Here is an 11,356-nt window from a genome sequence, read left to right on the forward strand (position 1 = left end):
TTGCTGTTGCTAAAACTTCCAAAGCTATGTTGAATAATATTGGTGAGAGTGGGCAACCTTGTCTTGTTCCTAATCTTAGTGGAAATGCTTTCAGTTTTTCACCATTGAGAATGATGTTGGCTGTGGGTTTGTCATATATGGCCTTTATTATGTTGAGGTAAGTTCCCTCTATGCCTCTATGCCTACTTTCTGGAGAGTTTTTATCATAAATGGGTGTTGAGTTTTGTCAAAAGCTTTTTCTGCACCTATTGAGATGATCATATAGTTTTTCTCCTTCAGTTTTTTAATATGGTGTATCACATTGATTGATTTGCATATATTGAAGAATACTTGCATTCCTGGGATAAACCCCACTTGATCATGGTGTATGATCCTTTTAATGTGCCATTAGATTCTGTTTGCTAGTATTTTGTTGGATTTTTGCATCTATGTTCATCAGTGGTATTAGCCTGTAGTTTTCTTCTTTTGTGACATCTTTGTCTGGTTTTGGTATCAGGGTGATGGTCCCTCATAGAATGAGTTTGGGAGTGTTCCTCCCTCTGCTGTATTTTGGAAGAGTTTGAGAAGGACAGGTGTTAGCTCTTCTCTAAATGTTTGATAGAATTTGCCTGCAAAGCCATCTGGTCCTGGGCTTTTGTTTGTTGGAAGATTTTTAATCACAGTTTCAATTTCAGTGCTTGTGATTGCTCTGTTTATAATTTCTCTTTCTTCCTGGTTCCGTCTCCAAAGGTTGTGCTTTTCTAAGAATTTGTCCATTTCTTCCAGGTGGGACAAAAATTTGAGCAACTTAAATAAAGGTTTGTTTTTTTTTTCCTTGAAATTCAGCAATAGTTGCTATTGATATTCCTTGAACATCTAATAATTATAGAGTGTTATATCAATTTACAGATCTAGACTGAGCCTCAGCTTTGTGCTGGGACCAAAAAGGATGTGGAAGTGAAGTGGTTGATGACATCTAAGATGTATGAAGCTATTAGTGGAGACAAGACAAATTGTGAAATAATAATGAATGATTCAGGGCAGAACTACAACTAGCGTGGGGCATGGCACACACTAGACTCTAAAGGAACACGATGAAGTAACAAGTGATTGAATCAATGAGTTAAAAGTAATTAATGAAAAACATACTATTAAGTGCTAGGTTGTATGGTTAACAACGTAAAAGATGCAGAGTTTGGATGGAAAAGAAATCAGTGAAAGTGAGCATTGTTAGGGGAAGTGTCATGGAGAAGGAGAGATTTAATTGGATGTTCATAGATCAGTAAAGATTCTCTATTTCAGGAAAAAGTGAAGACATGCCAGATAAGGGGTAAAAACAGCAAAATTCCAGGTAGAGGAATATACAAGGTATGTACACAGTGGCATGCTGGTAAATATTCAACTTCCCTCTCTTGGGAAAAAAACAAACCCGTATTTGTAGCATTTACCAATTTCCATGGTATAACTACTCCAAACATGGTTGATTTCAAGCTACCAGCATGATGTTACTGAATGTGGTGTTGGGAAGAGATATGCCTTAGCTCACCATCGTATAGTGTTTCCAGTGTACAATAGACATAAGTAGTCTCAAGAGCACAGATAATAGTAAAATAATTAGGGACTTATGAGTTTTAAGTATTAACTTTTTAAACATACTTTATTTAAGGTTATATAAGTTACTTTTTAATAATGGCTGAGTTTAGCAACTGGCTCACAGGCTTCCTGGAAATTTACCATCAGCTCTTGTGACCCAGTACAAGACACTATTGCATGTACATAAAACAGAGAAATCAGACCCACAGGAATGGCTCGTGTTGGAGGCTAGAGGGAAATAGAATTCACTTCTTGGAGCCAGGTTTAAAAGACTAGGAAAGACACAGAACCCGGTCCAGTCTGAATGGAGTAGGACATGAGGAGGCACTGAAGGTACTCAAACAAGGGAGCAGCTGTCATAATGTTTGAGGAAGCCTGAGAGGGACAGACAGGGTAGAGGGATGTGGGGAAGAGACAGACGTGGGGCTCCAAGGCTGTGAAGTAACGGGGGCTGGAAGCAAGTGTGGCAAATGGAACCCAGATGGCGAGACTAAGGGGAGAGACATTCTGAAGTAAATCCAAGCACAACTTGGTGTCTGGATTTGGGGGTAGGAAGACAGGCCAGTCAAAAATGCATGAGGCAGGTCTGGGTGACTTGAGAGGAAAGTTAAAGATGAAAGAACTAGCTGAACTGAACACACTGGGAAGGAAGACGATTTCTTGAACCTGCCAGATGGGAGGCAACAGCCAGAGGGTGTACAATGGAAATATCTTGTGGACAACTGTGAGGAGATATGGGACTGGAGCTTGGAAGAAAAGAATGTGGTGGAAAATGCCACCACCTTTAAGAGTCTCAGTCCAGCAGTAGCAGAAGATGCTTGCGCAGGGTGAGCTCTCTGAGGAATACACACTGAAAAGAAGGCCTGAGTGTTGGCACACACACCATCACCAGGAAAGTGGGAAGAGGAAGAAAAGCTTCAGAAGATTCCAGATTCAGAAGGCACTGGAGGAAGACACAAGAGGGAAGAGATATGGGGATATATGTATATGTATAACTGATTCACTTTGTTATAAAGCAGAAACTAACACACCATTGTAAAGCAATTATACTCCAATAAAGATGTTAAAAAATATAAAATAAAATAAAAGAAGGCACTGGAGAGTAGGAGAACCAGAGGAAAAGGTCAGAGATACCAAGAAGGGGCAGTTTCCAAAAGGGAAGAGTGTATCAAAAGCATTAGGGATGTTGAGCAAGCTAAAAGAGAGAAAAATAAGTTTTCAGAAAGAAAAACGGTAATGGAATTTAATTCCATCCCATGAAGAGAAATAAATCCCTCTCTCTCAGGCAGAAGCTCTTCTCTTGGCCTGAGTCATCTGGAACTGGCCTCAATAACACACCTCGCTTTGTTTTTGTAGACACTGGCTCTTTGCTTCAAAGATGGAGGCTGCAGTTAGGCAGTAGAAGTGTGGGTTAGGAAATCTCAGCGTGCTAAACAAACCCTAAAAATAATGGATAACTTCTCAGTAATCAACAGTGATGACAGAGCTGAGATTACAGCATTTAAATCTTGACTAAGCAGCTAGGGAGGTGGAACACGACACAGGCATCCTTCTCAAGGGATATGAAGTTACAGTTTGTGAAATAATCTGGTGGCTACATTGATTCCAGTTGCTTCCTTTGAGAAGATCCTCCACGAAACCTAAAAACATAAGTCTTGTCCCTTTAGAGGAAATCGGTTTTAAATATCCAAAAATAATAAAGTATAAATACAGCTGTCCTCTTAAAGGAATGTGCTGTATACGTGCATTGTTTGTTATGGATGCCAGAGATATCCACATACAGCCTTTGGGGACCACTGTATAAATAATGAGCACTCTTAAAAATGCAAAAGCCAATTCAACAGCATATTCATTGCTCTTATTTTGGATTATGGCTATTGAGAGAGAAAACAGATCCCAAGCCAAGTATAAAGACAATATCCCACATATTGTGTTTAATTTAAAAGCAATAACAAAAACAAAGCTTACTCTACAGGTTTCTTTCCAAAATTTAGTAATTCTGGCAATTCTTTTGCTTCATAAAGAGCTGAAATTAACAGCAAGAATATTTACATTCTCATTTTGTTTTACAGCGTGTGTCATCATTTTCCCTTTGGTGTCGTCTTATTTGTTCCGTTTGTCTCTAACCCTCTAAAAGGGCAACCATGTCCTGACATTTTTTTTCATTTTGTACTTGAATGATAAAATCTTCCTTAGTTTCTTAACACTTTATGATATATATTAAAACCTCCCCTGTATTACTGCACCAGGCTTTAATTAGGGGAAGATTATTTCCTGATCCCATCTCCTTAGCTACATGGGATTGTGCTGCAATCAGGAGAACCACAGGAGAAATGACTAAAAATGACAAAATTGTTTTTTGGCAGGGCTTTGGGGAACAAGGCACACTAAACTTTCCTGGTGGCACCATAAAATGAAAATAAAAAGTCTTAAAGAGCAATTTTGCAATATGTGACCAGTCATAGTAGTTATTCTACTCTTTGACCGGGTAGAGCCTCTTGGGGAAAAATGTCCCCAATTCCAAGAAAACAAACATATTTGTAAAAAGATGTTTCTGGTCCTGTCATAGATGAAAATGAATCACTGGAAACAGCCCAAGTACCCAACTGTGAGGAAATGGTTTAGGCAGACTGTGTTCTATTAATACAATGGAATATTAAATGGTCACTAGGAAGGACAATTATGGGGATGATTATGAAATCTGAGAAGTATCATGCAAAAGCATTCTGAGTGGAAAAAGTAGAAAATCGATCAGTGCACAAGAATATAAGGTAAAATTTTATGATGTAACTAGTGATATAGGGGTTCAGTTACTGGGATTCCTTAGCTTTTGTTTCACCTTGGGCTTGTTTGACCTCCTTGTATACTAAATCCTACAACTCCCAACTAGGAGGCAGTATACTCCCCTCAGAGGGGAGCAGCAAAATCAGAAGATGGAGGAAAGGAGGAGGTTCACATAATTTAAAAACAATACAGTGTTTTGTTCTATTGTTTTCTTGGATGTGTGTGTGTGTGTGTGTGTGTGTGTGTGTGTACATACATATACACATATATGTACATAGAGAGAGAGATTGTGCTTCATTTGAACCTCGAAAAATATTTTTAAAGAATGTGAGCATTGTATGTTTATCAAAAATCAAAAGAAGGGCTTAAAAATATTGAGAAATACTAAGTTCCTTCTTACAATTGGTTCTAGGTATTTAGTTAACCTATTTAGTGATGGCATTTGAATTGGATCTCCAGATATTCCATGGAAAGTGTTCATATTGAAGCAGTCTAGCCGCTCACAACTATCCTGAGGGTCAACTATCACACAAAATAATTTCCTGTCCAGCAATTTGCCTAGGAAGAGAGTTTACATGAGATAAACAGGCTGATGGTCTGCTGCACTGAAGTGGCAGTATGGCAGCACACTTAAGGCAAATTTTTAAATGCTCAAAAGTGAACTCTATAAAGGGAAGTAGACTAAATGGAGGACCAAATAGTCACTTTGAGTGTATGGCTGAAAAAGTCTCATTATTTTGCTATATATTTAAAAGGAACTTCTGCCATGTCAGTAGACAATAGCCTCTCCCAAAACCCAGGCTCTGGAACCCAATCCACCATCTCCTGAGAGCCCTACTTAATCAGAGTTCCATCTGTCTCCATCATCTCCACTGCCACCTCCAGTGACTTCTTGCTCTCACTGTCCCCAACCTAAATGAAACTCACTCTGGACACTTCCTTTTCCCTTCAAGCAGCAGTGTGCCAATAAATGTTTAACAACCAGTTCTCTGGAGAGAAGTGACTTGATTTATAGCCTTTGCCAATTGCCATGGTGTAAATACTCCTACTGTGGCCAATTTCAGGCTACTCACATGATGTCACTGAATGAAGAGTTGAGAAGAGATAAACAAGAGCACACCATTCACATGAGTGGTGTTTGGTTTAAATGACCAAACAGATAAAATAGACATAAGTAACCGCAAGAGCATTGGTAATAGTAAAATGTGATAAAATAACTAAGAAGTGAAGAGTTTTGAATATTTATTACCTTTGATTTCAAGAAAATTTATTTAATTTTAATCTTATGCACTTTAATTTTAAATTTTAATAACAGCTCACAAAAATCCCCCAAAAGTTAACAACGAGCTCTTGCAAGCCTCCTCCGGCACAACGATCTAGCACACCAGCCCATCTCTCCACTGACATTTGGATCATAAAACTACTGTGCGTTGGTACATAGGGTTTCACTGCCCTCCTTGAAGCTTTCTCCTACTGTGGTTCTAGAACAACACACTGTTGTAGTTTTCCTTTGACATTTTGGGCACACCTTCTCATCTCTTGTCTTGGTTCCATCTCTTTCCCCCACCCCCTTTGTGTATTAATATGCCCCAGGATTTCCTTCTTTATCTGTGTCCCTTCTTACCTTTCTTGGGTGATCTCATTCCTCACCAGCACACTAAGGACTCCAAAATGATTCCAGCATTTGAACCCCAAATCCTGACTTTTCTCTCCGGTTCAAAAGGGCCCATGAACACTCCACCTTGCTCCTTACCTTTGTGCCTTCTTTCCTATCTCTTCTTCCAAACTTGATATTTTTCATGCCTTCCTTATCTGGAGATAAGGATATTCCCACTCAATCACTAATTCATTTGCAAATATTGATTATTTAATAAGGGCCAGGCACAGTTTTAGGCTATAGAAATATAATAGCAAAATTGGCAGACTCCAGCAGAAGCTCACTGTCTGGAGGGTGACACCAAACAGTCCATAAAACAAAGAAGCAAACAAAAACTAGATATATTTTATAGTGTCAGATAATAATAAATTGGATGAAGGGCAAGGCATCTTAGAGTTATCCTCTTTTCTTTCTTCCTTTACTCCCTACATCCAATTGGGTACTAAGATCTATCCCTTTACTGACTAAATATCCCCGAATGGAACCTTCCCCTCTCTCCAAATTGGCCTTAATTTGCTCATTATGACTTCCACAGTCTCTGACCTAGCCTCCCTGTTCCAGGTTCTTGCCTGATCCATGCTTCACACTTTCTCTGGAGCTTTCCAAAACACCAATCTCATTATCCCCCTCCTCTTGTTAAATATCTGTTAAATACCTCGGGGGTATTTTAATAACAGTAGGATAAATTCCTTGGCATGTTAAAGAAGGAAACTAATTTTGTTAGTTATTTACCATGTGTGAAATGCTCAGTGAACACACTTACATCTGCGTGGACATACAACACATACACACACAATGCATTTACTTCTATATCCCATATAGTTACAGAAAGGATATCATTACCCTTCCAACAACTTGGTAAATTCTCATGATTTTTCACTTTGCATCTGACCCTTTCCCAGTCTGGCCCAAGCTTTCCCCATGAGGTTTCCTCTCTTGCCCTTCCCCACCACACCTGAAACCTGGCCTCAGTGCCCTAGGTTCCCATTTGAAGTTAGTTTCACACTTTTGAGTGTGTGCTCACCTTGCCCCCTCTGCCAGGGATGCATGTGCTTCCCTTTCTCTACCCAGTGAGATCCTACAGTTAGATACTTCCTTCTTAGACGTCTCTTCCCTCTGACCCCCACAACCACCCTTTGCCCCAGGAAATCCCTCCCTTCTTAGCAGTTCCTCAGCACTTTGCTCCTAAGATGCTTTGTTGAGCATCTACTGTGTTCTAGGCTCAATTCCAGACACGGGGGATAGAGTGATGAAAAATCTAAGTCCCTGCCCTCATGGGGTTGGTATTCTAATGGGAGGAAATGGAACACACACACTTAAATAACTTCAAGTAGCAATGAACACTGTGAGAAAAAGCATGGGGTAGTGAGTTGACAGGAAGGAGTTCCAGGTTGGGTCAGGGAGGGACAACCGAAGCACATATCACCACATAGTAGAGTTGGTACTGGGTCCTTATTCATCTCCCCCATTAGTCAATGAGGGTAGGGGTCATGTCTTATTTCTCTTTTTCCCATGTCACTTAGTATATATGCAGTAAGTATTTGTTGAACAAATAAATAAACCAATGGGCTTTCACAGGCAATTTGTTTCAGGCACAGTATCCAATCAATTACCAACGTTTCAAGTTCCCAAAATTCTTCTGATGGCTTCGTAGAAAATCCCAGTGACACAATGAGCCTCCTTTTCAAGCTATTCATAGAAAGCCACCTGAGCAGCTCACACTTTCCCCATTTTTCTCCCATGACCATTGTACCACATCCAGCCATCTGACAGGGAGTGTAAAATTGCGTCAGACTTCCCAAATTTGAAAGTACAAGGGTTATTTCTGGCTTGGAAGTAGTTCAGTCCCAGGAATACCAATGCCAGCATACGTTCTAAAGTTAATCTATTTCTCCATCTGTACCATTCATGAATCTACCCATTTGACCTCACAGGAAAGGGAAGTAGCTAGATGGACTCCACAGCTACAGAAGCTAGTAAGCCATTAGCTTCCTTTTAGGGAAATGCACAGAGCATCTCCACAAGGAAAGAATTGTGAGACATCACACGTGTTTTTCACACTCTCACAGAACACATGCAGCAGATAGATGGGGGGAAGGCACTGACGACTTTCATCCTTCCACCTTGAAAATAGAATAGTGACTTTGGCAGATCACATATGTGATCACATTTCACGTTATTTGGGGCACCCTAATTAACATTACTTTTTTGTTTGGGTGAGAAAATAGTACATATCCTTTGACCGCTGGTACAGGTACAAAAATTACAAGAGGAAATATTCCAGGTGGTTTAAACCCCAGTACTTTATCCCTTATATGCTTGCTCTCAATGAATTCAGATTTGCATGGGTGTGTGTGTGCATATATATATATATGAATATTTATACAGTTTACTACATTGATAAAAGAATTTTAGGCAATTTAGAAAATCACTTAAAATATAACAAGATCGTATGACTTAAAAATGGGATAAAATGTTCGCATATGATATTTACTTGAAACGAGATTGACTTATTGTACTAGACCTTTCTTACTGAGATTTGCTAAAACATAATTAAATCCTTCTGTATAGAAACTTAAGACTCCAAAAGAAATAATGGTGCTCACAGAAGCCCAGGGTAATATATCTGGTAATGAGGAAGATTATGTTCCTAATTTCAGACACATTTTTGCACAATAGATGAAAGAGAGGCATCTTCTGTGCGATGAGCAGTTGTGAAGTTCTAACTGCTTTTAGTTTCTCGACTTTGGTGTCAAGACCTCCCAACTCATGGACTCATACAGCCCGGGATGTCTCCAGGTATTGTTGTGATGGGCAAGAGAGCTGGAACAGAGGACCAAGAGGTTAAAATGTTCTCTGAAAAAGAAAGTGACTACTTTTTAATTTCATATTGGCCTGTGGAGGATAGGAGGATGTAGGAGATGAGGAGCAGTTAGAAAAGAAGAGAACTAATAGGGGAAGTCACAACCCAAAACACTGACTACCGTAACACTGAAATGTTGAGAACCCTGCGTCTGCGTAGATGGTGGATTGGAGAGGGAGGATATGGGGTAGGGGTTAAGAGTTTGGGTCTGACACAGGCTGGCCTTGATTCTTCTTCCATCAGCTCTGCTGTTTACCATGACCTTGGGCATGGTCACTTAACTCTTAGGATCCAAGTATACGAGGTGCTCATTATTCTTAGCTCCCTTTTTGAAGTCAAAGAGCCAAACTTGAAGACCTCTTGAGAAAATTCCCTTTCAGTTTTCAGAAGCACAGTGGAATGAAGAGGCTCCCAAGAAGCTGGAGGAGGGGCACAGTCTGGCTGGGGACAGGTCTGGGAAAACTTCACTTGTGTTTTCCTAGATGGATCTTAGGTGAATGAAGCCCAGAGTTTGGCCTCCAGGGACCTACCTATGTTCTCCACAAGCATGTCAAGTCTTTACCCTAAAAAGCCCATTACTGAAAACGTTAGTGATAAAAGAGTTTATACATCTTTTTAGAATATCTACTTTTCCCCCCTTAGTGGTTTATAACACCCCACCCTAAATTCATGGCATCATATCTGTTCTTGTGAAAAACAGAAGAATATGTCCTTGAAATGTGACCTTTTTGATGCCCTTTGGTATGCGCCAGTCACATTGGAACAAAGAGCCCTCACCAATCTTTGTCTTTTATTTTCCTAATTTTCTATAAATTACTATTTTCAGACTTATTAGTAAAGGTTTCTTCACATACAAACTCTCTAGGCCCACATGAAAACTTGAAAACAAGTAATTAAACACATTACCACTAAGAACAATTAAGCACATTTTATTTTACCTCCTGGAAAAGAAGGTTACAGCATCTTAATTCCAACAGTCAGCTTGAGACAAAGGACTTTGTATCCAGAGCTGCAGAGGGTCCATAGAGGAAGCCCACCATGACACTCACCCTGGGTCTCCAGAAGTCCAGAGAGGAAAGGAGACAAGAGCAGAGCAGTATCTCCTTAGAAGGTGTGGGTGGGCCTGCCCCGGTAGAATGCCTGGATCCACAAACACATACACCCTGATGGATTAACAGAAGGACTTAGAACAGGACCCAGTGGGAGGACCTAGCTGGTGGCCACCACACACATTTTCTGTGGATTTCCTCACCACTGGGCCCTGCGCTCAGCTCTCTGAGACTTGAAGCTCTAACGCAAAGACCAGGCTGAGAAGGTACCCTCTTCGTCGGTCACTCTGCCTTTACATGGTTACTCAGCAGATTATAAACTCAGTAACTATGGATTTCCACTTTATTGAAAAATGCTTTGAATGGGTATTAAGTTTTTTCGGGTCTTTATGTTTCTCCCCATACAGAGTGAACAAGCGGAGGCTCAGTAGGTTTCTGCTGATGGAGGTGATAATCAACTCCTTGAAGGCAGTATTTACGGACTCAACCAATATTTACTGAGCATGTACTACATGCACTGGTCTTGATTTATAGTGGTGAGCATAACAACAGAAAACAAAATGCAACTGAGTGAGTTTCAGAGATCTTATTGACTTTATTCATCGATTCATGAATCAGGCAGCATCAAATCAAGCAGAGAAAAAGGAGTTCTGAGGAGCTGTGCAAAATGAAAGGCAGAAGGGAGCAGGCGTAAGGAAGTTATACTGGGCAAAAAATCAAATTGGTTATTGCCAGGTTACTTTCCTTTAGAGGATGACAGGGGTCTACCAGGCAGATTACCTAACGAACGCTGATCAGGTGATTCCTTATTGACTGATTTAAGATTGCATTTCTGGGAAATCTGAAACTGTAATTCAATTAAGTCTTGGTTTGGTGACATGGGCTTTGCATAAACAACTCCATTGTGGGCCTGTTTTCTTGTTTTTAACAACAGACATGACCTTAACCCTAATGTAACTTAGAGTCTAGTAGGAGAGACAGGTACCAAATTTACAGTACCACAATAGACATAAAAGTATGCCCTCTCGGGCTTCCCTGGTGGTGCAGTGGCTAAGAATCCACCTGCAATGCAGGGGACACAGGTTCGAGACTTGATCCAGGAAGATCCCACATGCCGTAGAGTAACTAAGCCCATGAGCCACAACTACTGAGCCCATATGCCACAACTACTGAAGCCCGCCTGCCTAGAGCCTGTGCTCTGCAACAAGAGAAGCCACCACAGTGAGAAGCCCGTGCACCACAACGAAGAGTAGCCCCTGCTCAACACAACTAGAGAAAGCCTGCACACAGCAACGGAGACCCAACTCAGTCAAACATAAAAATAATAAATAAATTTAAAAAATTTTTTTTAAATTAAAAAAAAGTATGCACTCTCATGTCAGGTGCTATGATAAAGTATAATGGGGGCTTTAATTCGATTGAGGGGTATCA

Source organism: Mesoplodon densirostris, chromosome 5 (genome assembly GCF_025265405.1).
Source record: "Mesoplodon densirostris isolate mMesDen1 chromosome 5, mMesDen1 primary haplotype, whole genome shotgun sequence".
In the NCBI taxonomy this organism is placed as follows: Eukaryota; Metazoa; Chordata; class Mammalia; order Artiodactyla; family Ziphiidae; genus Mesoplodon; species Mesoplodon densirostris.